This window comes from Ictidomys tridecemlineatus, chromosome 15 (genome assembly GCF_052094955.1).
Source record: "Ictidomys tridecemlineatus isolate mIctTri1 chromosome 15, mIctTri1.hap1, whole genome shotgun sequence".
NCBI lineage: Eukaryota > Metazoa > Chordata > Mammalia > Rodentia > Sciuridae > Ictidomys > Ictidomys tridecemlineatus.
The window spans coordinates 30,102,946-30,125,264 of record NC_135491.1 but is presented as its reverse complement, the minus strand read 5'-3'; the positions used below and the strand labels follow the sequence as shown (position 1 = coordinate 30,125,264).

Sequence of the window (22,319 nt, the reverse complement as noted above, 5' to 3'; positions counted from 1 at the left end):
CCTGGGCCTGTGTGTCACGGTTTGGATGTGAGGGTCTCCCCAGAGATCTCTGCTCACGCAGGAGGTGAAACAGGTCAGGAGCCGCGAGCTGTCAGATCAGTCCAGGTGACGGGCGGGAGACCGAGTGGACTGACGGGGCAGTGTGGCTGGAGGAAGCGGGTCACTGGGGCTGCCCTCGGGATTGTATTTTGTCCCTTTCTCTCTGTGGCCCTTTCTCTCTCTCTCTCTCTCTCTCTCTCTCTCTCTCTCTCTCTCCCCCCTCCCTCCCTCTTTCTCTCTCTTCTTACTCTGAGAGGAGCAGCTCCCGGCCACTCCCTTCCTCCGTGAAGCTCTAGCTCACCTTGGGACCCAGGGCAGCCGCGTTGGTGGACTGTGGACTCGACCTCTGAAACTTCCTCCTCTAAGTACTATGCAGCCATGAAAAAGAATGAAATCGTGTCATTTTCCGGTAAACGGATGGAACTGGAGACGGTAGTGTGAAGTGGAAGAAGCCAAACTCAGAAACTCAAAGGTCAAATGGGGAAGCTCTGGTAGGAGCAAGGTAGTTGGGGGAGAGAGAGAGACAGAGGGGGAGGGGAGGGGAGGGGGGAGGGGAGGGAATGGAGGGAAAGCCATGGGGGAGGGGGAATTCCATCAAAATAAAAGATCCCGGGAGTAGAAGGGGCTGGAGGGGCCAGTAGGGATGGGACAGGGAAAACAGTGCAGTGAATGTGACCGAACTTTCCAGTGTGCATACATGACCACACCACAGTGAGTCTCTATGTTCATCCACAAGACACTGATTTAAAAAAAATAAAAATAGTAAATGAATGGGAAGCTCAGTAGAGGAAAGGGAAAAGGGAGGCAGGGTACTAGGGACTGAACAGGAGCAAATTGTGCCCCATGCTTTTATAATCATGTCAAAATGAACCCTAATGTTCTGTATAACTGTTATGAACGAATAAAAAACTAAAAAATAAAACACTTCCTCCTCCAAATTGTCCTCCTCAGGTGTTTCAGTCACAGTGACAACACACCGAGGCCCGCGGTCACAAGGAAGGGATCTGCCAGCAGCCTGAGGGGCTGGGCAGGTCCCCCAGCCCTGGACTCCAGCTCGCCAGGCCAGGCCCCTGACCCCGGAGGTAAGGGACCTGGGTCGGGGACCCTCGGGTTTGTGGAGAAAACTCAGCGGCCTTCACACCCCTCTCTGGGTCCCAGGTGACAGGCGTCCCCACGCCCCTGCTGCCCCAGCTCCTGCCCACAGAAGCTCCGAGCGCGGCCGCCCGCCTTGCCCACGCGTGAGGTTTTGTGCAGCCCTGGGAACGGGTCAGGGGCTCCCAGCCCTTTCCCAGAGGAACCACCGTGTCCTCTGAACTCACCAAGCCACGGTCCCTTTGGCCACAATAAGAACGGTGACACAAAACAAGTAGTGACATCACGAAAGGGTACCACAGTGAACCCCGAGTGAAAACCTGCACCCATGTCCACCAGGCGACAGGTCTCTGGGAGGAAAACCCATGCTGTCACAGTACCCAAGATACAGACGCAACACAGGCAGCCATCAATGCACAAACACACACACGTGAACACGCGCTGACACGCGGGCACACACTGGGATGTTACTCAGCGTTCAAGGAGGAGGAAATTCTGCCATTTGCCACAGCAAGGATGGACCCAGAGCACATTCGGCTAAGCCAGATGCAAGGGGAAAAATACTGCATGATCTCACTTAAATGTAGAACCTCACGAAGAAGAAAAAAACAAGGTCGATTATACAGAGACAGAAAACAAAACAGGGGTTCACAGTGGTTCTCGGCTCAGTGAGGGGAGAAGGAAATGAGGAGGTGGAAGTCCACAGATACACAGTAGTGGATAGGCAGGGTGAAGAAGTCAGAAGATCCAACACAGAGGACCACGCTTAAGACTCACTGTGCCTGGGAGTTTGGCTAAACCCACAGAGTTTACCTGCTCTTGCCATAAAAGGAGGAAAAAATGAGTGACTACATGAAACGATGGATATGTTCATTTGTTCCACTGTAAGTGACCACTCAGATACCTACAGACAGATCTAGATGTGTCTCTTACGACATCTTGCCATATACCTTAATTACATGCAATATATTCAGAAACTCCCTCACAGAGTTCTCACTTGGCAAATATAAAAATCTTGCTCCTTTCTTAAAAAAACAAAACAAAACAAAAAACTCTGTTGGAGTTTTGCTGCAGTAAGACGCCATGTCACTCCTATCAGGATGGTTATTATTGCCAATCCCCAAACACCAAAGGCTGAGTGTTCTCTCTGATAAGTGGATTCTGATCTATCATGGGGGAGTGGGGTGGGTGTGGGAAAAATGGAGGGATTCTGGGCAGAGGGAGGGCAGGGGACAGGGCGTGGGGGCAGGAAAGACGGTGGAGTGGGATGGACGTCATCACCCTAGGTACGCCTATGACTGCACACGGGGTGAGACGCGACCTGGTGCGCGACCAGAGAAATGAAGAGTGGAGCTACGACTGTGCACGATGGATCAAGATGAGTTCTGCTGTCTATAGACCTAATTAGAATAAATAAATAAATTTTAAAAATAAAGCAGTAAGAGCTTAGGGGGAAAAAAGATGCTATTATCAAAACCAACCAACCAACAAATACCCAGAAAACACCGAATGTTGGAGAAATCAGGACCCTTGTGCATTGCTGGAAAATGGGGGCTTTAGCTGCTATAGAAAGTGGTACGTAGAATCCAAAAATATTACCAGGGTTTCCATGTGATTCCTCGATTCCCTTTCTGAGTGTCCGATACCCCAAAGAATGGAAAGCGGGGACTCCACAGACATGGGTACCACCATGTTCACAGCAGCGGGACCCCCTGCAGCCAAAGGGTAGGAACACCCAGGTGTCCAGCAACAGGGGAAGAAAGTTTCAAAACGTGGCCTGTCCCCGCCACTGAATATTATTCAGCCTTGAAAAAGGAATGGAGTACGATGCACAGGGCCACACGAAGGGACCTGGAGGACTCTGCCAAGTGAAGGAACAAAGAACAAAGGGCGACACATGCTTCCATTTCTAGGTGGAACCTCGAGCCATCAAGTTCACGGACAGAAGGAGTGGGGTCGCCCAGAGCCTGGGTCCAGGGACCAGGGGACGGGAGGCTGAGGAGGAGAGAGCTGCAGTTGGGCGAGATGGAACAGTTCCAGAGCCAGGTGGTGGGGGTCGGAGGGTGAAGGTTGGGAGGGCTACTCACCACCTAGGCCATGTTGGCATCGGTACCGCGGGCATCTTGAAAGGAAGCTTTCAGCCCTGCCAGGGTGCCTGCCCCACAGGGCGCCGTGTGAAGTGGAGGTGCGAGGGCCACTCTTATGCACCTGTGCTGCTGGCCAGCCGTCCTGCAAGAAGCCAGCATGAGGTCTGCGATAACAACGTGCATTGACGCATATTTATAAACAGCAGCGGGCACCGCAAACAGAAGAAGCAAAGACCAGCATCTTCCCCCTGGGAAAAGCAGCCTCCCTGGACACAGAGGGCCCAGGGGCGAATGTAAAAATCCTCACCTCTGTTTTCCCCGCCCTGAGCACCGCTGAGCTGCACCCAGCCCCCAGAGGCTGAGAGTGAAGCCGTCCAAAGACAAGGAAATGTCCACCCAGGAGGCCCACCCAAGCCTGCTGACCCCATCTGATCAGGACTCTGAGCACCTCTGCAGTTCAGCCAGAGGGTTCAGTCCTGAGATCCTAAGGACACATGATTCTTTCTAGGGAGTCACATTATTAGGGGCAATAATTGCTTTTTTCTGGATCATTCTCAAAGACCCAGAAAAGCTGTGACAATGTTTCACCCATCCTTGGGCCCTCTTTCCCCAATGCCAGCATCCTCAAGTAAACGGAGCTCATCTTACCCTCCTTTGAATATGCGATGGCACTGTTCACTTCCTGGAAGTCTCTCACAATGTCTAGTTCAAGTCTCTCAGGCTATTGCCCTGAAAGAAAAAAGAAAGAAAGAAGGAAAGGGTTTGCCTCTACAAATCAGTAACCCCTGCCCAACAGAAAAGAAATGTGATCCGTCTTCTTCCCCTCTCCCCAGAACCAGAGAGCATGTTCCCTTGCACACCATCGAAAGATCTTAGCAAATATCGTCCGTCCAGAGCTGTGATAGTCAGCAGCTCCAGACGACACCACCAGCAGGATATGTGTGTGTGGGCACAGTCACGGACCACATGATGACCTTCCGGCCAACGTTGGACCACATACACGACAGTGGTCCCATGAGATTGTACCACTGCATTTCTCCCAATGGATCTCCAGTGCTAATTAAGTGATGCCTTAATTCATGGTTCTTTATAAGGAATCACAATAGTGATGACAGAGTGAAAGTGTAAATTAACCACCGTGAGCAGATGGGGTAGGGGTCACCAGTGACCCAAAGCAATGTAACAGAGATTCAGCCTCCTAAGAAGTGGACCTAACAAGAATCTCTGCCTCGGGCTCAGAAAACCAAAAGGTGTCCCATGTTACGCGGCCAGGGCTGACCTGAGTTAGCAGCCCCCCAGCACAGCTCCCAACAGGAAGCCTGTTCTGACCAGCCCACCCTAGCAGCATACGAATCCCTTGGTCTTTTTGGTTATTCTAAAAATATAAGGTGATTTTTGTTAGGTCTAAAAGCCCCAAAGCAATAAAACAAACACAATTTTTTTATCATCAAAAAAGTTAGAAGATATAAAAATTAAATCTTTCATACAGCACCAGCGAAAGTCAGTTTAGACAAATGAGAGATTTGAGAAAATACTTGCAATGCGAAGAATAGAAGTTCGATGTTTTAAATATGCCAACAAACTGTTACAAGTCAGGGAGATATTTTTTATTTTAAATTGCAATAAGGACATGAACCACCAAATCCCAGGAGAGCAGATACGGAGGTCAATAAACACCCAAAACACAGATGTTCAGATTTAGGGCTCTGCAGATTGGCCTAGCAGTGACATCATTCTTCATCCATCAGACTGGTAAGAAATTTAAGTGGCCAGCATCAGCCCAGAAGATGTGGGGGAGACAGAGATTCTGGCTGTCAGGCAGGTGAAAGGGGAAACAGTTCCGACTTCCGTTGTTTGATCGACACCCTCTCTCCCGGAAGTGCACCTCAGGAAAACCAAAACCCTGGTACCTGAGCCTGCATAGGTGCCCGTCACACGATCGCTCGCTGGGACAGGTCACTAGGTTTAATAAAGAGATGTCCCGCCGCCACAGCCAGCCACCGGAGAGAATGGCCATTGAAGAGAGGGGCCAAGGATGTCCACTGCAGGGTCGGTCCCCCGTCACCACAGCAGGCTGGGACAGTGGCTCAGTGGGTCGCAGAGCTTCTCCACTCTGCGGTTCTCTGCAGCATTTCCCTGGAAAAGGGTGGGTCTGAATGCTGGGAAGGAAAGGGAGCCCCTAAAATATTGAATGCAAACGCAACAGGGATGCATTCAGCGTGATCACACTTGTATTGGAAGGAAAAAAAAAAAAAACCTCAATCTATGGATGTTCTGCAAAATGGCTATAGATGGAAAGGGCCTCTGGGGAGGGGTGGGCTGGTGAGGAGGGCCCTCCGCGTCTATATCGTGCAAATTTATACGATACAAATGTGTGCACGTTTTCCCTGGATGATTCTTTATTTATTTATTTATTTTTTGCATTAAGAACAATTTTTGTATTTGTTCTAATTACTTATGCATGACATGGAATGCACTTTGACACATCACACATAAAGGAAGATAACTTCTCATTCCTCTGGTGGTACATGACGTAGAATCTCAACGTTGGTGGAGTCCTACGCACACACAGGGTAATGATGTCCGACTCATCCCTCTATTCTTCCTGCCTCCACACCCCTCCCCTCCCTTCATTCCCCTCTACCTAATCTAAAGTAACTCTGTTCTTTTCTTGCACCCCCCTTATTGTGAGTCAGCATCCACATGTCAGAGAAAACATTTGGTCTTTGGCTTTGGGTCTTTGGCATTGGCTTAATTTGCATAGCATGATATTCTCCAGCTCCATCCATCTATCAGCAAATGCCAGAGTTTCATTCTTACTTTAAGACTAAGTAGTATTCCACTGTGTGTGTGTGCCACACTTTCTTTATCCATTCATCTGTTGAAGGGCATCTAGGTGGGGTCCATAGTTTAGCTATTGTGACTTGAGCTGCTATAAACATTGACGTGGCCGCATCAGTCACTCTAGTATGCTGGTTTCAAGTCCTTTGGGTATAAATGGAGGAGTGGAATAGCTGGGTCAAAGGGTGGTTTCATTTCTAGTTCTCTGAGGAATTGGGAAGATGCTCAGAGCCCCTGATGCAGCCTCTGAAGCAAAGGTCTCGCATGCTCAGTAGGAACATATCTTCCTGGTAGCATTTGAAATGGAGTGAAAAAGCAGAATAAAAAATGTGGTGGGCTGAAAACTGTCCATTCCTGAAGACAGCAAGAGTGGACATGGGCAAGTCCTTACCCTTAGAGGGGGTGCAAGTCCTTCTTATTTTTACAGTTGTTGCTAGGATACTTTTTGTGCAGTTGCAAACACTGATATCAAAGCGGTTTAAAGATACTTACACCTCTGACTTCTCCAGGGACATACACAAATCACTTCCTGAACACTCAACATCAAGTCAAGGACTGGCCCTGAGATGAGACTTTAATGATCCCAAAGACAAAAAAAAGAAAAAAGTCATGGTCAGGGATGGGAAGAGGGAGTTAGGACCTGAACAGGTCGTCCAAACATAGTAGAAAGGCTTTGAGTCCAGTGGGTATGAAGAACAGGACGGCAGTGATGATGTCCAGGATTCATGCATCACTGTGTCAGGCAGGATAAGCCAGGTTCTGCTACAGTAACAACAGACCCATAAGCTCAATCGAAAAATGGCCAAGGTTTATTTCCTGCCCATGCTACTACTGTTCCCTGCAAGGTGACACGCAAGGAAGGGTAGGAGGTGACTTTGCCTATTACTTAAACACCTAACCAAGAAAAGCAGCCACCAGTTCAAAAGTTGCTGATCACTATGTCAGAAAGAAGAGGAGCTCAGGGGAGTCAGTCCTGCAGCTAAATAATCTGGAATAGAAAAGCGACACCCATAATTTCTACAAATAATTTTTTGGCCAGGGTCAATAGTTCCCTGCCCCTCCCTTCAAGTGGGGCTGGAAATGTAATCCTGTCCTGCTTCTGAAAAGCAGGAGATGGAAACATTTAGTAAACTCCACTAGTAAGTACCAGAAACACTGGTTCAGGTGCTCTCCAAATACGCGATATCAGTCACGCTGTTTAATTCTGTGTTCAGGGTGCGGCCACCCAGCTGGGACCTGTCACTTGTCCTGACCTCTCCTCCCTCCATGAAACTATGCTCCCTGAATCACAAAAAGAGATTGGAGCCTCTACCTCAACCCCCACCCAGGGCACTACACCCCCCATGGAGAACTAATCCCCAGCCCCCCCCCTCTGTCCAGAGGACCCCAGGGCAGGCAGGAGAGGGGTCCCTGTACTCGGACGCCAGGTTTGCTCCTCTTAGGTGACAAACAAGTCTGGGATGAAATCAGGTCTCTCTCCACCTCCCTTAGCCCCCCAACTCTGCCCACATGATCCTGGGGGCCTGAGATGGTTCACTATGGATATGGCGATATCTGGCCATCTGCTCACTTGTCAAGTGTAAAGTACCCACGGCTTACCCGTTGCCTCAACCACGATGTACAGACCTCGAACTCAGCGGTTTAATGACTCTGTGTTGCTGCTCACAAGGCCACACGTCAACGGGCCAGTCCTCTGATCTGCGTCGGGCAGGGTGGGGTCCACCAGGCACCTAGAGCCAGCTACGCCCCAGCTGATGGCTTTGCGGATCCTCCGGGGCTCCCCCCGGACCTCAGCCAGAGCAGTCTGCCGGCTCTTCTCCGCTCCCGGGGCCCCTCGTCCTCGGCAAGCTGGCCCAGCACGTCCTGGTGGTAGAGGGACATTCAAGGAGAGACCTGGGAACCCGCGCAGGGCATTTCCACCATGTGCTTTGGCCCAAGCAGCTCACAGGTTCAAGGATTCCATTTTTTGATGGGAAAGGCTACAAAATCCCACCCTAGAACTGGGGGGAAATTTTGTTATTCGTCTACAAAAAAAAAAAATGAAAAAGAAAGAAAAGATGAAAGATGTGCAAGCCTCTGTCTGCATGTGCACACCTGAAAGCGAGGCGTGCGAGAGCTGATGCACGTGGAAATAAGGAGAGTGGCCACGTAGCAGGCTTCTCCTGTGGGGCCTTCTGTCCCCCGTGCCCCTCTAAAGGACAGATGTCCCTCACTGGTGACAGCACTGGCCAGAAGACCCATGCAGAGTCCCTGCCCAGACTCAGCACCTGTGCAGTGGTGGGTGAACTGCTATCTGGGGACCCAGATGGCAAGACTGGCTACGTCATGTGTGGGGTTCAGTGCAAAATGAAAATGCGGAGTCCCCTACTCCAAAATTAGAAAAATTCCAAGACAACAGTCCAGAGAATGAGATGGCGATCCTCTGACTACAGGGAATATTTGCAAAAGAGACTCTGATAAAGGACAGTTACCCAACGCGCACGCACATGCACGTGTGCACACACACACACACACACACACACACACACACACACACACACACCTCTCAAAACTCAACGGTAAGAAAATGTAAACTTGGGCTGGGGGCTCAGTGGTGGAGCGTTCACACCCAGCCAGCACAAGGCCCGGGGTTTGGTCCTTAGTGCCACTCAATGAATAAAGTTTTCTAAAAAGAAAAAAGAAAAATGCACTTAACAGACACCTGCCCAGAGAAGATACATGTAGGGCAAATAAGTATGTGAAGAGGTGTTCTTCACCCCGTCTCCAGGAACGTGCAGATGAAGGCAACCCTGAGATGGTTTACACAGGCAGTGGCCAGACACCGTCCCATGCATACACCCATTAGGATGACACCAAACGCTGGCCACCATGTGAAGCCACAGAGTTCTCATCCCCGGCTGGTGGGCGGGCAGAAGGGTTCAGCCACTCTGGTGGACAGTGTGGCGCTTCCCACCACCGTCCACACCCTGCCCATCACCAGAGCCGCTGTCCCTGGCGCTGACCTAAAGGTGTTGGAAGCGGGTCCACACAGGACCCCGAGCCTGAGCGCTTCCCACAGCTCTGTGCCTAACTGTCCCCACCGGGAGGCACCCAGCAGTCCTCCACAGGGGAACGGATGAAGAAACTGTCCCTCCCCCACACAAGAGGACATCCCTCAGCACCAAAAAGAAACGCCCTCCCAGGCCACCAAGAGACGCGGAGGAGGCCACACGTCACCACGCGGAGGAGCCCAGCTGGACAGACCACCTTCTGCATGACCTTCTAGAAAAGGCAGAACCACGGGCACAATAAAGGACTCGGGGGTCACGGGGGGGGGAGGGGGATGGGCGGAGCCCCGAGGACTCTGAGGGCAGTGGACCCTGTGTCACCTGTCGCTGCAGCGCTGAGTACCTGTCCTTATTAATTTGCCAAACCCACAGGTGGGGAGCACCCACGGTGAACCCCAACATCAACGGTGGCTTGGGTGACAATGACATGTCAGTGTAGGCTCATCGGGGGCCGCCAGCGCACCACCGCAGGGACGGTGACGATATGGGAAGCCAGGTGCGTGCGGGGCGGGGTGTGTGGGGACAACCTTCTGCTCCGTTCTCTTGTGACCGAAAACTGCTCCAAAAATACTGTCCCTAAACAAACTTGAAGACATCTCCGGCAAGTGTCCCCTGAGCACTGAGCCGTGCCAAGAGGTCCCTGCACAAGTCACACCCCCCGGAGGCTGGCCCGCCCACCAGGACCCCTCACACCACTCAGGCAGAGCAGAGCCAACCTCACCCTCCACTCCTTCATGTGACACCGTCTCACTGAGTGTCTACCAACCCAGGGAGGGCGCCAAGTGCTGGGGACAGAGCAGGGAACAGACAGTCCCTGTCCTCATGGAGCTTTGCATTCCAGGGGGAGAGACAGACAATAAACAAGATAAATAATGCATCATCTGTTAGTGAGCAGAAGTATGAAGCAGAAACAAAGTAGGAAATGTCATGACATGTGGGGGCAGGGGCAGGGGCAGGGAGTGGAAAAATACTGGTGTGGGCACAGGAAGCTTGGCTCAGGTGACCCTAGAGTAGAAGTGAGGGGCTGAGTCCTGCCCCGTGAATGGCAGAGGAGCGTGGAGACATTTCAGGGGAAGAGCAGTGTGTGCAAAGGCCCTGCGGCAGGGGTGGCTGGAGTATCCAGGGACAACAAGGAGGCTGAAGCAGCTTCAGGGGGGCAACCAGGGGAAGAGGGAAGGAGGTGGGATCAGACAAGGGGCAGGAAAGGCCACACAGGCCAGGAATTGGCTTTCACTTCAAAGGGAAAGGGGGAGAGGGGAAGGGTTTTGAGAAGGGAGACCTCACCTGACTCGTTGTTTCAGAAAGATCCGCTGCTGAGAGGGGGCAGATGGGAGCTGGGGAGGCAAGGACAGAAGTAGGGAGCCATGTAAGACTGGCTCGCCTTCCCCGACACACTCTCCCTTCAGGACAGTCACAGGCCCCTGGGATTCTCCACCCCTTGGGCCTCTGCAGCCAGGTCTCGGGTTTCTAGGAATTGACACCAGGAAGCAGCCCTTAGCCAATGACAGTTGGAGCTGAAGAGTAAGACCAAGTGCTCCAGCTTGCTCACCTCCAAAAATCCGACCCCAAAGTGTGCCCCCGACTGCCCGTAGCACCTGTGTGACAATGCTAATGGATCATCTAATGGGCTCTCTCTCTCTCTCTCTCTCTCTCTCTCTCTCTCTCTCTCTCTGGCTCTTTGACACCAAGGATTGTACTTAGCCCTTTTTTTATTTTTCCTTTGAGTCAGGTCTCCCTAAGTTGCCCAGACTGGCCTCTAACTTGCATCCTCCTGTCTCAGCCTCCCCAATCCTTAGCATTACAGGCCAGAGCCACCACTCCCCGACTTTATGGTCTTTCTTCTTCTCTCTGCCGTTGTTTCTGGGACTATCAAAAGAATGCCCTGCCCTCAGACTTTGGTCTCAAGATGTGCCTCTGGGAGGACCTTAACTGGGAGAGGAGTACTGCAGTGATTTTGGGGGGCCCAAGGGGACCCGATGGTGACTGTCACTGTGGGAACAATTCACCAGCCCTGTTTGAGGACCTGTGGGCTCCAGGGGCCTGCTTTTACCCTACCCGCCCCCCACCCTAAAGGGATGCCCGGGCCTGAGTGGGGCTCAGCCTGGCCCCGAGCACAGGCCCCTGAGCGCGGGCAGCCCCTGTCCTGCAGGGCGGAGGGGCTGGGGCTGCGGGACTTAATGAGGTCCCTGGCAGAAGCACACACGGCTGAAAGTGACAAACGAACGGCATTACAGACCGCTCCCACAATTACTATCAGTTGACTGTAATATAAATATGCAAATTCCCTGGGTCTGAACTTTAACACCCTCGGTGGAGACCATTCATCTCTTTAAAGTATTAATTTAAGTTGTAAAAGGGCCCATATATCACCGCGTGTCATTTTGAAAACAAATATTAATCAATTTTACCCTCGGAATTGCTGCGGAGGAAGCGGCCCCCTCTGCCGCGAGCCAGGAGGCCGGGGGACATTTACATATTCATCTGGGCTTAAGGAGCCGCGATAATGCAGGACGCCCAGCCTCCAGACCTTATCTGCAGCCGGCTCTGCAGCCTGCACCGCGCACAGGAGGCGCCCCGCGCTATCGGGATAACCTTGGAGGCCCGGACGGTGGGCACAGGCCGCTGCCAGTTCCCTTCCCGAGAAAGTAGGAAGCACCAGGAAGACTGGACTCGGGCTCCCCAGACAGGACAGGCGCAGATCTGGCCTCCGGGGCCCTGAGTTTCCTTTTCCAACCGGAAATGAGATGAGGGACAGGTCCTAGAAGGTGGGGAGACTGGAGGGGATGGGCTTCCCAGACCAAAAAGGGCTTTTCTCTGTGCCTCTGTGATATTATCTGAGGAATGGACCCCACACGTTCGTTGTCAGGGCTAGAAATTATCCGTGCAAAGCACCTGGTATAGAAATGGGTATAGACTAAGTGCTGGAATTACATTGTCGACTATTATTATTATTACTATCATCATCATCAATTATTCTCTGGGCTGAGCACTCTCCCTTCCTCACCTCCTTTCTTCTCTCCTTGAGGTGAGTTTGCCCCCACCCTGCCCCCTGCCCTGTCCTAGTCTAACAGAATTTGCTTCCGTTGCCTGAAAATCTACCACTTCTTTACAAAAAGACAGGGGACCCACAAGGTCCTCGGAACAAAATGCAGGTCTGAGTGAAAGGCCAGGGGCCCCCCTTGGACAGGCTCTTCCTGCCCTCGGCTCCCCCACCCTGGGAAGGGCAGCCTTCAGTGGCCTAAGACATGATGCCACCACCCGCTGCTGTTGGTGAGTTGCCACCTCAAGCCAGCAGAGACACATTGTGCCTGGGCAGGTGCCTGAGAGAAGATTCTCCTTCTTCCCCAGAGCCATCCATGGTGCCCTGCACGTGCCTGTGGGCATCCACATGTGTGCACAGGGGACACTGTGCAGCTGACCTCTACACCACAGCCACAAGACCCACCTGCTTTCTTCAGCCACCTGCAGAATCGGGACAGGTCTTCCTGATGGCCCATCTGTACACAGCAGAAGGGTCCTGCTGTTGACAGGTGCACACCCTCCACCACCTCCTGGCTCTCCTGGGTACCAGCCCTATCAAACGATCGCTGTGGCAGCCGCAGACCCTGGCTTCCTCCATCCTCTCCTCCTGCCAGGGTGAGAAAGACCCACTCGCCACTTCTAAACCTGGGCTATGATCGCCAAACCCCCCACCCCACAGGTGTATCTGAACCACATGAAATGTGTATTCACGTGTGTGTCGAACCACATGTAAATGGCACATGTGCACAGACCGAACCATGTGTGTGCATTGCACATGCGTGTTAAGTCCTGTGAGAGCAGCTACATGCATGTTGAGCCACATACTCGTGCCTGTGTGTAATAAGGTCTGTGTGTGCACGTGTACTGATCCACGTGTAAACATGTGTACATTACGTGTCAGCCCACATACACGGGCACACCTGTGCTGTTGAACCACATACAAACGTTGCATGTGTGCGTGTGTCTGTTGGACCTCACATAAGGGCACGTGCAGCGGATGTAGGTCTGTGAGAGCAAAAATGACAACCAGAAAGAAACAACAAGAAGCGAGCCCGTCCCTGGCCAAAGAGAAAGAAATCTTTGTTCAGGACACCTTAAATTCAGATTTTACATCCACCAAACATTAATCTCACAAATGTTTATTAAAGACTGAATAAGTTTCAGGCAAATTTCCACGTGGGGCAACCAGAGGACTCAGGTTTCCCAGCGTTGGGTAAACCCAAGGTGGTGGGATGGACCTATGCCGTGGCACAGCCAGGAACCCCCACATCCAGCCCTTTACTTCTGTCCTTCGGCTCAGTCACGACTTGGTTATTCCCTGCCACTTAAAAAAGAAAAAAAAAATGGTCTTGAAGGACAGAGTAAAACAAGAACGGAAAATTCCAGAACATAGGTGCCCATTTGTAAGGACGTCCTAGATGTTGTTCTAAGCAGAGCAGTGCAACGTTGCGGGTCTTGGCTAGGAAATCTACCTCAGACCCCTGTGCTGCCCACACAGACCCAGGGTCCCCTGCCAGTGGATCTCTAAGTGCCTGGAAGTCCAGTACCTCATCAGCTGAACCTGGCCAGCTGCCCGCTGTGCCTCCGTTTCCCGGGGATGAGCCAGGAGCTGCCTTCCCACACTGTGGGGTCAGTGAAACTGGCCTGGGACAGCCCTGGTACTCAAGACTGTGCGCTATGGCTATCATCATCAGTCATCAAAGCCAACAGACATTGTATCAACAGAGTGTGTTTTTTTTTTTAATTCCGTGCAGCACTAACAATTAAAACAGTTGGCATAAAAATTCAGAATTCCAATTTTTCTCTTGAAAAATTCAAACCTCTACCTGACCAGCATTAACCCCGGGTGACATGTGGCCACTGGTGAGTGATGGCTACCCCTGTGGAGAAGTCTGTGCCCTCTCCTCCTGTGGCTACAGTCCCTACCCGGCCCTCTTGCCCATTTCTGTGTTCCTTCCGACTCCAGTGTGAAGCAGAGGCTCAGAACTGGGACCTCCTATGGCTGGCTCTGCCCAGGAAACCCGAGTCCCAAAGTGGGCAAGGCCCTGCTAGAGCACAGCCCCTGGCCCAGAACCCTCCCACCCCCCCATGCTAAATTCTCTCAGGCCAGGAGCCCAGAGAGTTTAAAGTCCCAGCTGCAGGAGTGCGTGGCCTGTCTGGGGTTCACCCCTCTGCCACGTTCTTTCCCACTGAACGCCTTAACCGATATTAAGGCAAAGCGGATCTATTAGACAATTACCTAAGGGAACTCAGCTGCTACCATCCACCAATGAAGTTATGACGGCAGGCCCAGGAGGACTCCAAGCTGAGTAAAACCTGTCGCGGCGGCTGACAAATGATGATAAAGTGATCGCTGGTGCCAGCGCTCGATGGAAATTGACAAGGTGAGCCTCCGCACCTAATGAACAGATCCAACCCCTGCTCCCGATGAGATGCACGGCAAGTTGAATCTCAATAAGCATCCAAAGAAATTTGCTCCCTTGTTTAAGAAAGGGTGCAGACGCGTGGGCAGGAGCCTTGGCCTTCACAGAAAGGACCCGGTGGGCAGGGTCGGGGACGGTGGCAAAGGGACAGGGGCAGGGGGCTCCCCCAATCAGGTACCCCGGATGCACCTGCTTAAAAGTACCTCCATTGCAGACCCCGACGTCTCCCAGAACAGAAGCTGGGGCTCAGATGGAGCCTACGTCACAGAGCCCCGAACCTCTTGGAGAGCAATTGTCTCCATGACTCCTATTAAATGTGCACGGCTCTGGGTTCTTATAAAGTAATGTCAGTTACAGAACAATACCAGCCTGCCAGACAAGACACATTAGAGGAACAAGGCGGTGGCGTGGGGGTGGGGGGAGAGACACCCCCCACCAACCCTCGGAATACAATGCACCAGCTGCACATTAATAAATATGTAATGTTTGATTAGAAATATGTATAGTATTTTTTTTCCTCCCCAAATGCCGGCTCGCCCTCAGGCGGAAGACGGGATCTGGCCCACACTGACGGGTTTCTTTCTTGCTTGCTTTGAAAATACAAACTCCAATGTTTTCCTATCCCAGCTGTTTCCCATTGTTGCTGTTTATCAGCTTGAAGGATGAACAGTGGGAGAAAAAAACACGCTCGCATTTCAAATGTGCCAGTCAGTCAGTCCATTGTTCAAAGAAGAAAGCTTAATTGTCTGTGCTGGCAAACTTCTTTTTGGTGAATGTCCAGGTTTTGAGAACAGCTAATTCAGCTGTGCAATTTGTTTAATACATGCAGAGAAAAGCATATGAAATCACACGTTTTTATTTTTCTGGGGGGGAAAAAATTAAATAAGGGGAAAAGAGAAATTTTGGAAAACAAGGAATCACGTATTGAAGTTCTCCAACTTGCCCCTCCGGGGATCTCGAGTTTCTGTGCCCTTTTCTGAAGTCTCCGCTTTCTCTCGGGACCCCCTGGAGAGTCCCACCCAGTGCTTGATCCAGGTGTGGACCAAGGGCCCGGGCTGCAGAAACCGCGATGGGGCCACCTGCAACTCTGCCAACCGCCCGGGCTCCTGGTGGAGCAGCTCCTACTTTCTAGAGGTGAAGCACACACTGAGCGGCGATCCCTGTGGACTTGTCTGAAGGGTTGATTCTGGAGCCCTCTCCAGATTTCAAACTCTGGTGACAAAGTTCTTATGCAGAGGGTTAGCTATGCCCAAGCAGACGAGGCCCCCTGGTCCCCACAGCTCGCTTGTCGACACAGGTGCAAGGGGACGAGTCTGGGCACTCCCACAAGCTCCCACCGGACTCCAGGAGAAAGTGGGATCTGTGTGGCCTCGTGATCCTGTGGGGAGATGCCATCCCTCCCCGCCTCCCGAAATGCTGGAAGTGCGGTCCACACAGGGCCCAGTCTTCCTTGGGGACTGAATGTGCTCAGCTCCCCTTGCAAAGGAAGCTGGCCCCAGGAGCATCCCCAGTTGGAGCTGGCTGCTTGGGGACAGGAGGGTGACCTGCAGCAGCATCAGTAGGAAGAGGCTTGGTGTCCCTTCCAGATTCCAGTGACTACAGAAATGTCGATGGCCGCTCCCTGGTCCTTCTCTGTGGGGAGGAAGAGAGATCAGGCATGGAGGAGCTGAGGGAGCACCCACCCCGGCGCTGCAGGACGGGCCTCAAGTGAGTGCCCCTGAGGCCACAGGAGCCCCCCTCCCACTGTCTCAGCCTCCCTCTGTCCCCAGGTTTTACCTCCACAATGTTTTTCTATTACTAGAAAGGCACCATTCGGTGGCCCTCAGTGTCCCAGGCCAGTTTGTGACAGTTTCATTGCTGTGATGTCCGAGTCATCCACAGTGGGCTACTCACGGCCACCCATATGTCCACATCGCCCTTACCTCTGCCCGGGGCGGGGGGGGGGAATGAGAGCTCTGGAGGTGGACCCCTGCCAGCGTCGGCACTGCCGAGTGGCAGCCTGGAGGCTCGTGCCCAGCCCCTGCGTCCTGTCCACCTAAGAGAGACCCAGGGGACCGAGGTCACCTAATGCCGGTTTAGTCAGCTGTTTAATCACCAGGACCAAAATGCCCACAAGATCAGCCTAGAGGAGGAAGAGTTCATTGGGGGCTCACAATTTCAGAGGTATCTGTCCATAGATGGCCAATGGCACGGCTCTGGGCCCCAGTGAGGCCGCACAGCAGGGCAGAAGGGCCCAGGGGAGGAGGGGGAGGAGGGGGAGGAGGGGGAGGAAGGGCTGCAGGCAGATTCCCCCTTCCAGGACACACACCAGTGACCCACCTCTTCCAGCCACGCCCCACCTGCCTACGATCGCCCCCTAGTCCCTTTAAACCAGACCAGGATGGCCCGACCAGGTGACATCTCCTAGCTAATCACCTCACCCCTGAGTATCCCTGCATTCACAGGAGATGGGGGCACCTCATGCCCCAGTCACAACCAGTGCTTTCCTGAGTTTTCCCAGCTCCCAAACCAGCACCCTCCAATAGTGCCCAGGACTGTCCAGGGCAGCTCTGTGGGCAGGATGTGACCCGAGGCCTGGCCCTCAGGGTGACCCTGGGAGCCCGTCTCCCCACCCTTCCTCAGCAGTGACCACAGCCTCCCCTCTGGATCCCCCTGGCTCTTCTCTTCCACCCTCCCTCATGGGAGCAGAGATCACGGGCGATGGCCAATCTCAGGTGCCACTCTGGCTGGAATAGAAACACGGTAACGCGTCACTGTGGGCATGGCTGTGTGGATGCTTCCGGAAGAGATTAACTGGTGATTCTGAGTGGACCAGGTGGGGAAGATCTCTATAAGGGTGGGCACCCTCTGACTTTCCAGAAACCCAAAGAACAATTACAGAAGGTAAATAGTTTTTTCTCCTCCGAGAGCTGGGACAGACTCTGCTGCCTTGGACATTACGGTCCCAGGCCGCACAGCCTCTGGACTCCAGGTTTCTGCCGGTGCTCCTCCTTCCACGGACCCAGAGTTACAGGGTCAGTTTTCCTCATTCTGAGGCCTTCAGACTTGGCCGGAGTCCCCCTGCTGGCATTCCAAGGTCTCCAGCCCGTGGACAACCTGCTGTGACACGTCGTAGCTGCCATCGTCCTATAAAGCCCCGATCCACCCAGATCCATGTCCCTTTGGCATCTTCTCCCTGAAGAACCTCCACCAACACAGCACAGAAGGAACAGAGAGGCGCACAGTTAACTTTCTACACCAACCTCTGAACACAGCCACCCCTGAGCCCCCCTTGACCTGTCCTGCCATACGCCAGCCCTGACACCCGCCTGGAGCCCAGCCCCTCTGGCTGCCCAAGGCAAGCCCTGTATCTTCCATCACCCCCACTTGCCTGTATCCCCAACCTCCCCTCCTCCCCACTGGGCCCTGTGTCTCCAAGAACCATTCCTTAGTCTCTCCTGACTCAGGAACAAATATACAAAATTGCCACAGTCCAGCTGCAGCAAAATAGCTGGGGGGTGACGAGCAACTTGTGTAGATTGATACAGCAGGAGTGGGAGCCGTTTATTGTAGGACAGGAGGGGTATATATACATTCCACACAGCTTATCTTAATTAACATAAACTAGATACAGCAGTCCACCAATCAGGAATCTCCACACTTAATGGCTCGCTGGCGCCACTTCACAAACCACTCCCTCTGGCAAAATGCCAGGCGCCATCTTGACTTGTTTACAGACCCTAACACAAAATGAAGGGATGAAGAAGACAACCAGGCTGCGCCCGTCTATCTGTCTTTCTGCACCGAATCCCTGAAGAGTTGTACTCTAAAAAGAAAAATAAAAATGGGTCTATAACAAGCAAGAGATTATCCACAATTCCTGGAAGGTGGGAAGCAGGTAGGATTGGGTGGGCAGCCTAACCACAGAGCTGGGCCACTGAGAAAGGAGGCAAGACACAAAGTAACCTTGTGCCCAGAGCAATCCACCATGAAGCCCAGTGGGCAGAGCCACCAGAGGAGAGGTCAGTAAAACAGCCATGCTCAGAGGGGTTTTCCCTGGGGCCCAAGGAGCCCACACTGCCCCTGTGCAGATGGGAGCTGTGCACCTCCAACCCGGGTCGAACCCCAAGGCTCACAGGCTAAAGGAAGTGAACCCCCTTCTGCATTCAGGCACACCCCCTGGTTGCCACAGTGGAAATACAGGCATCTCCACTCAAGGTCAAGGAAGTAGATGAAACATTTCTTTTTAGCCCAGCCTGAAGATTCCTGTCCTGATGTAAATACAGCCCAGAAACCCTGCAGGCTCATTCACAATGACACAAAATAGAGATAGATAGATAGACAGACAGACAGACAGACAAATAGAATACCTAGAAATAAACCTGCCAAGCAATGCTCAGGTCCTATGTGACAAAAACTATAAAGATTTACTGAGGAACATAAATGCGATGGATAATGGAAAAGCGCAGCCCAAGACCTGGGTGGACACACTCAATATTGTAAAGATGTCACATCCCCTTGAATTAAGCTATAGATCCAATACCATCCCAACGGCTGTCCCTACAGGACGTGTCATGGAACTGGACAAGTCACGCTGCAATTCACTAGAAAGAGAAAATGTGCAAGAATAACAAAGAAAATTTTTGAGAAAAAGAAACTAATTGCTTGGGAATTTGTCCCAACAAATATTAAAACGGACCATAAAGTATTTAAACGAGGATGAAGCTGAAGGGATGAGACAAAGAAACCAAAGAAGCAGAATAGACAGCCCACACACGAAGGCAGACACACACACACACACACACACACACACACACACAAGCACGCACGTAGGGAAAGCAGGGAACCGGTGAATTTTCAGTGCATGAGATCTGGGTGTGTAGCTTCTCACTCGAAAAAGAAAAGTCAGATCCCTACCTCACTTCATATGCAAAAACAGGTTCCTGCTCGAGGAAGAAGCTAAATATAAAAGATAGATCTGGAAAAGTACTAGAAGATAATTCTGCACGTGTGATTTCGAAATCATGTAATATAATATTAATCATGCCTCCATGTCACATGCAAAATTTGAAATTCCACGCCCGCCTTCCACCCCCCGCCCAAAGTAAAACAAATGATCAAGGATTGTGTAGTTTCAAAACTAACAGCTAAGTGAACGGAAGCTGCCACTTCTCTCAGTGCTACATGGTGATTCCTCTTTAGCTTACAAAACATTAAAGGACCTCACATCCTTCACCATTACTGTGTGACCCAAATTGTGGTCCCCAGCATAGCTTCCGGTGGTATCTCTGGTGACAGGTGGGTGTTATCTTTAATATTGACTAATCTTGTGACTTTCGATCTCTTAGTCTTTAAACAATCAAACCCAAGCATTTATTAAAGACTAGCAATAGTGCTGGAGTTTGTGCTAACACACACACACACACACACACACACACACACATCACTCAGGAGCAGGGGTAGTTATTTGAGGAGCAAAGGCCACCACAATGGGCTGGGAATTAGGAGCGTACACCCCTTCAAAATGTCAGGAACATTGCTGAAAAAAATCTCACCATCATTACAGACGCGTGTGCGCCAAGAACAAGAAACTCCCGCGACCGCCTACCACCTCCTGGAGAAAGTAGCCTGGCATGATGCCAGTTGTGAATCACACAGCGTCTTTAGGGAGCTGTTGTCCCCTCCAGAGCCCCTGTCTGAACCCCAGCTGCTGTGAGCTGGGCAGATTACAGCCCCAGCCTCACCTGTCCCTGGAGCTCTGCCCTCGGCGGATGACCTGGCAGGTAAACCAGCACACAGCAAGGACAGCCCGCAGTCAGTGACCCACTGGTCAAGGGTTACGAGGAACCTTGGCCTCCAGGCAGGGTCAAGTGCAGGGCAATTATGTTTCAGAGCTCCCGATCCCACCGTGACTCAGACCGGGCTTCCCTTGAGGTCCACCGCCCAGCTCTACTCTCTCCCTCTCCTTCTGTTGAATCCCTTCCCTGACAAGTGTCTCTCTGAGGAAAACTTCCGGGACCCATCTCCAGCTCTCCAGATCCCCATCTCCAGCTCTGCTGCTGGGAAACCTGTACTGATCAAGTTGGAACAGGAGCCATCCCAGGAAAGAGACCAGTGGGATTCCGAGGGAGCCGGAGGGCTGTGAGTGGTGGCTGGTGGGGCTGCAGCAGGGCTCAGCTGCTGGGGCTGCCATGTGTGGCACACGTGTGGCCCGGGATGCAGGTGGGAAAGGCACACAAGTGGCATAAAAGAGCATGGAGCAAAGGTTCTCCCATAGACGGGAACTGGATGCCTGCCGACAACACCGCCGAGCAGACACTGCACCAAGACAGACGTCTGAGTGGCTCAGAAACACATGAAAAGATCCCGAATCATCATCAGTCATTACAGAAATGCAAGTGGAGGGCGGTTACCACCAAAGCATGGTATATGCATGCATGGAAATGTCACAGTGGGACTCATTCATTTGTACAATTCATGTGTTAATAATTACAATAAAAAATACAATCCGATACTGCATACGTACTAGAAGGGCTACAGTTAAAAATCCTGACCATCCAAGAGATGCTAAGAATATAGAACAACTGGAATTCTCTAGGAGAACATTTCACCAAATCTGTGATAAATTCCATGTATACTGAGCTCATGAGCCAGCAATTCTGTAGCTATTGACCAAGAGAAATGAAAGCAAATGTCCACACAAAGTCCTAGACTCAAACGTTTGGGGCCATGTTATTCATACCAGGCTGCACTGGAAACCACCCCCAAATCTGTCAATGGATGAGTGAATGGGTCACAGCCCTTCTTAGCAATAAAAGGAATGAACTCCTAACCTACAGAATAATTCAAAGGCATCTCAAAAGCACTACGGGAAGTGAAAGAAGCCAGACCCAATTTATGATTTTATTTATGTAATATTCAAGAAAATGCCAGACTTCATAAAAATAGAAGTCAGATCAGTGGTTTCCAAGGACTGTGGGTGACAGGGAAAGGGCATTGGCTAAAAAAGAGACACAAGGACATCTTTTGGTTGCAAGGAATATTTTATCTCTTGTCTGTGGCTGCTAAATGATTGCAAATATTGTCAAAACTAGTGAACTATATACTTATATGCTTTTTTTTTTTTTTTGGTGGTCCTGGGATCCAACCCAGGGCCTCACACACTCTGGGCAAGCTCTTTATCATTGAACAACATCTCCTCATTGAATTGGATACTTTTTTAAACGATGTGTAATGTATGTATGCCTCAATAAATAAATGCAAACATGAAACATTTAATAAGCCATAACTACATGCTGATCCTGAGCTGACACTCTTCTTATCACGTTCTAATCGTGTGGTGATTCCTTCTGTACAGTTCCAAACCCAGAACTGGAATCGATGCATAAAGAAATGACAGGAAAGCAGAAATCAGCTCGATGAAGGAGTCCTTAGTCTTAGTCGATTTTCTGTTGCTATAACAGAAGACCACAGGCTGGGTGATCTGTAAAGAAAGGAAGTTGATTCTGGCTTACGGTTCTGGAGCCTGGGTAGTCCAAAGGCATAGTGAGCCATGTCTGGCAAGGGTATTGCAACCTGGCAAGTGAAGGGTACAGAAACACATGCAAAAGAGAGGCGACAGGAGCAAGAGAGCTCACTCTCTAACCACCCACTCTAACTCACTGCAGTGAAATACATTAAATCCCCTTAGCAACCCAATGACCTCTTAAGGACCCCACCATGCAGCAATCAGACTTCAGTGCACATTTCAGAGTGGACAAACCATATTCGGACCACAGCATCCTCCCCAC

The 22,319-nt window shown here is 51.5% G+C and overlaps 1 long non-coding RNA gene across 1 annotated transcript; it reads right to left on the bottom strand.

Moving 5' to 3' along the window:
• Nucleotides 1-4,803: 4,803 nt before the first annotated feature.
• LOC120887984 (uncharacterized) lies at nt 4,804-8,042 on the bottom strand. The gene is made up of 3 exons (XR_005731419.2): nt 7,659-8,042; nt 6,552-6,631; nt 4,804-5,354 (listed from the first exon to the last, which is right to left on the bottom strand). It is a non-coding gene; the product is annotated as an uncharacterized LOC120887984 (long non-coding RNA).
• Nucleotides 8,043-22,319: the final 14,277 nt, after the last annotated feature.